At 43.6% G+C, this 5103-nt stretch overlaps 1 protein-coding gene across 1 annotated transcript in view; it reads right to left on the reverse strand.

Annotated features, from left to right (window-relative positions):
• The window catches only part of efr3a (EFR3 homolog A (S. cerevisiae)), a 75871-nt gene extending 75493 nt beyond the window's left edge, over positions 1-378 (reverse strand). Inside the window, exons 1-2 of the mRNA XM_076097581.1 lie at positions 291-378; positions 1-33 (exon numbers count right to left, since the gene is read on the reverse strand). The exon at positions 1-33 is cut by the window's left edge and continues 81 nt beyond it. The gene's annotated coding sequence lies outside the window, so the exon portion shown is untranslated. The remainder of the gene's footprint in view (positions 34-290) is intronic.
• Between the last annotated feature and the right edge of the window lie 4725 nt (positions 379-5103).

Below are 5103 nucleotides of genomic sequence, written 5' to 3' on the forward strand. Positions count from 1 at the left end.
TGTAGCTTCTTCTTCCTGCTGCTCTCACGTCACCTGGCGTCGGAATGACGACCCGTTAAAACACTTAAAGATCACCGTTTACGACACATTTAAACCGCCGCTTTACGTCAGAACAGAGAGACATGAAGCCTCGTTAACGGGCTAAAGCTGTCTGTGTGTACGTGTGTGCGAAAAGAAGCTAACGGCTGCTAAACAAAACCCCCAAAATAAAAGTCCAACCACCGCGCTGCCGTTCAGAGGAGGCGGCCGTTAGAGTGACACATTCTCGGGGACTAACCGGTTGGACATACCTGTAGGCAAACAGCAGCAGGACAGATTAACTCCTGCACATTACTACAGTGCTTCCTGCTTTACGGTGACAGACAACACGGAAGTGTGAGTGTGAGCGCGCGTGTGTGTGTGTGCGTGTGTGTGTGTGTGTGCGCGCGCGCGCGCTGCGGCGGCGGTGCGTTCAGGGACCGCGGAGGAGCCGAGAGAAGGCTAATTATAGCCGCTGCAGTGAGGAGTGAAGTCCAGCACGATGAGGCTCATTATGCTGTAAATCAGTATATTTATTATTATTATATTTATTTATTTACCTGTCAAAACATTTACCTGTGTAGGGTTGTATACACTGATTACCTTGTCAAAGCAGAGGTGGATGTATCACAGGTTAAAGATGAATAATAGGATATGTATTGAAGGTAACAGAGAGGCTAAATAGACAAAAATGAATTAATAATAATAATAAAAAAGATAATAATAATAATGAAGTGGAAGGATGCCAAACCACCAACGATCACTCAGCGGTTGCTGAAACAGCTTCATACAATGAAAACAAATGTAAACAAAGTTTAAACAGTTGAGATGGGTTGTTGTAATAAAACTGTGACGTAGCATTATTATGTCTGTTAGTCTGTTTCTTTCATTATTTGTATTTATTTATTTATTTTATTCTATTTTACTTTTTTTATTTAATATATATTTATATGTATATTACCTGTGAGATGTAGTTGAGTATAAAAGTATAAAAGTAGCTTGAAATGCAAATAAGTTAGGTAAAAGTATTTCAAATGTTACAGTACAGTACTTGAGTAAATGTACTTAGTTACATTCCACCACAACTATGTAATATGATTAAGCAATTATACTTAGTGTTGTCAGTATTGATATAAAGTATGATACATTATGTAACAAAAGGGTATTATATGTTACTGTTGTTATTATTATATAGATTATAATGGTTGTTATGAGCATTATTATTATGATTGCCATTATTATTATTGATCAAACACGTGTGTTTTTCCTTTTGTTCACGTGTCCACATACACCACATAGTTCACTGGGTTGACGGCCATGTTGAGGCCTCTCGTGCTAAATCTGTTCCGCTCTCGTGTGATATTTAATCTGGTGACGGCTGCTGGATCGTATCACATAGTTAGTTTAATGAAGAGAACAAATGGGCCTGCAACACCACTAATGATGGCACCAGGGAGCATGTTGTCATTTAGATCCTTAATGGGACTAAAAAACAAACTAAAACAGTATCTCTCAGAGCCGATGAGTGAATGTGTGTGAAAGTGTGCCGGTTGTGCTTTTTAAGCTCTTAAGGACCTTTGCTGCTCCGTCCAGCAGACGTAGAGCTGATTAAAGGCTTTGGCCCCACAGATGGCACGCCACGCCTCCGCTAAAACCAAATGACTGACGGACGCCAGCGGCACAACTGCCTGAATAAAAATAAATAAAGATGTTTGTGTTTTTACTCCAATGCAGCGACGTCCACGTGTCATACGTGTACAGTGTGGCAGAGGTGGAAATAAAGCTTCAGAACCATCAGACAGGAACATCGAAGTTACAGTGAAGAACCTTTATCTGGTCCTGAACCAGTCTCAGTTTAGTCCTGGTCCTCTATCAGACCTCCATCAGTAGTGAGACCATCAGAGAGAAGATGGTCTGTTTCTATAGAGTTATTCTTAAAGCTCGTCATCGGAGCCACCGGGTCGGATTCTGGTGAAACCAGATGAACTCATGCAGGTTCACCAGAACCTCCTTCAGCTCAGACTCCAGCAGAGACCGGTCCACCGTGGACAGACCCAGATCCTCCAGCAGAGACCGGTCCACCGTGGACAGACCCAGATCCTCCAGCAGAGACCGGTCCACCGTGGACAGACCCAGATCTTCCAGCAGAGACCGGTCCACCGTGGACAGACCCAGATCCTCCAGCAGAGACCGGTCCACCGTGGACAGACCCAGATCCAGGAGCTCCAGAGGGAGGAGGAGAGCTCAGCTCCCGGCAGCAGCAGCAGCGTCTCCTCCTCCTCCTCCTCCTCCTCCTCCTCCTCCAGGAGCAGAGCTTCTCCTCTCTGGGAGTCAACACCGACACCACACTGCTGGAGACCCAGGACGTATTGCTGGACCCGCTGGAGGGAAGGGAGGCACGGGAGAACCAGAACCAGGACTGAGAGGGGCAGACTGTCAGACCTGCTGCAGTAACATGAGAGGTTTTCTAAAGGGACTCTGGTGCTTTCGTCCACAGGGAGCACCAAAATAAACACAAAACAAAAGTCCTTTTAGGAACTTTAAGTAACATTAATATCATTGAACCAGGGAGGTGTTTAACTGATCGGATTCATTTACTGTGGAAACAGGAAGTAGCAACAGGGACAGATCACTCCACCAATGGGATATCAGTTAGGGAGTAACAGCTTTATCTGTATTTGTTTCTAACATGTGGCCTCTACCAGCCCTTTAAAGCTGCTGAACTCCATCGTCCCCCATGTTCTCCCCACACTCACAGCACAGGAAATGGTAAATGTGGATTTAAAATCTTTTGGTCAGGCGGTGACTCCCAGTCACAAAGCCTACGCACATTGGCCTGCATAGCTAAGCCTTGAGCAATGCCGAAGCTAAGACGCAACTCCTCAAATATGTAACTACAGCACGGAGACCACAGGGATTGTGGTTCAAAAAAAGGCTCGGTGATCGACTCCTTCTTAGTGAAAAGACATATATTCATATAGAATACATACATGTAGGCTGTATGTGACTGTGGGGCAGGCTTTATAATTAAAGCCTGCTAATGTACAACACATCATGTAAACAGTTGGTGCTTTCAATCACATCCCACGCCCAAGTCGGCTAAACTGGGAACGTTGTTCACCGTGATGTTCAACTTTTAAATCCATCTTAAAGGAACAGTGCCTCATTCTGCAGGAGATCAACACCACCTTCATGTCCGTGCACTGACGCCCATGTTTAGCTGAGCTTTGCATAAAAAGAGAATGGAAACAGCCAACTCCTCTGAAGCTCACTAATTAACATGTTGCATCTCACATGTTTAATCCCGACACACACACACACACACACACACACACACACACACACACACACACACACACACACACACACACACACACACACACACACACACACACACACACACACACACACACGTAAAGATGACTATGTAGTTGTTTACAGGGAGTTATGAAACGGAGCTGTTTCTTGGAATACAACAAAGAAGTGTTGTTGCCAACATGAAGTTGCTAGAGCGCTGGTAATCACAGTATATTTTAAAACTTATGCTAAGCTAGGGTATCCTTCTGAATATAGCGCGAACATGAGAATAGTATCAACTCTTGGCAAGAAAGGGGATGAGCATATTTCCAAAAAAGTCTTTCACTTTCTTTCTAAAATGTAAATTTAAAACTTGTGTTAAAGAATGTTTGTTTTGTCGAGTTCGGTTTTCTGAAGAGACGTTTCTGAAGTGTAGCGTAAATGAGAGATTAGCTTTGTATCTCTCAATACTGTGAAAGGTGTAATACTTTACTCCTTTAAGCCTTGAACCTTGTATTATCAATCCACTGTATGTTGATGAAAAGCTCAGTGAAGGAACATGAATCAGAGGGCAGGTAAGGGAAATGAATTGTGACTCTATGAGCAGCTGTTCACTCTTTCATTCAAACACTTTGTACATCTGTTGAAAGAACTCTTCGCTGCACAAACAGTCAAAATCGACGCACGCATATTTGCTTTAAATGTTTACCTGTGAGTCCTTCACATAAAAGAGAATAGATTTTTACAGCAAACACACACAAGATGCAATCAATCTGTCTCTCACACACACACACACACACACACACACACACACACTCCTCTGGAGAGGTGGAGGGAAAATTGCTGTCGAACGCCTCGGTTTGCACTTCAAAGGGTTGTGTGGGAGTGAGGACGGACGCCCGCTGTGAGCTGAAGCACAGTATTAAAAAAGGAGCTACCGCTGGAGTTTGACCTCGTCTGAAACGTCCGACAAACACCAGATCAACTCCGGCTGGACAGGTCCACGATCCCAGAGTTACCAGCAGTGTGTTTGATAACCTTTATGTGTTTTATGTAGGACTGTGCAGGTGAATTTAACAGCTGACGGCCACTGAACATTTCGTTAGTGAAGAACCTCTTCATGTAACGAACGGAAATTGACTCGTGTTGCTGGACTTTTGTAGTAAAACAAGCGAAAAATCAGGAGTAACTTTTGTTAAGAAATCATACGAACCGTTGTATGAGGATGGTTGGGCAGCTGATTCTTCTGTATCGCTCTCTTTCCAGACCACAGCCAGGTGAACAGACTGTAGCTGGATGGGTTTTGTCTTTTAATGTCCTTTGAACTCTGCGCAGGCACCTCTTGTCACCAATATCACTGATGCTCGGTAGATCGGTACCATGACGTCTTAATCCCCCGCTGTAGAGCCCTCCTGTTCTGGGCCGTGCACCTGCGATGCCATTATGTAATGTTTCCAATCAAAACATGTGGGGACACAAGAAAATAAAATCATAATTTCAAAAAGTCTAACTCTGGAGACGTTGATTACAATTTGGGGAAAATGGTTCACAATGAAAATCTTTGTGAATGTCGAATACGTTTTTGAGAAACAAGTTACAAATGTCAAATGTATTCATTTGGACAGCATTCATTTTTGTGGTTATGTGACAGGTTTGAGTGACACCATAGTAAAGCTGCATGCGTGTCCAGCTGCAGGATTGTATGGCAGTAAATGGGCCGTTCCATGACTTTTGACAGTTTGACAGTGTTTCCTTTGTCCAGATGCTCTACATTAACGTTTCAAGATG

The sequence above is a fragment of the Anarhichas minor genome, unplaced genomic scaffold (assembly GCF_050575085.1).
Source record: "Anarhichas minor isolate MPS153535 unplaced genomic scaffold, ASM5057508v1 ptg000024l, whole genome shotgun sequence".
In the NCBI taxonomy this organism is placed as follows: Eukaryota; Metazoa; Chordata; class Actinopteri; order Perciformes; family Anarhichadidae; genus Anarhichas; species Anarhichas minor.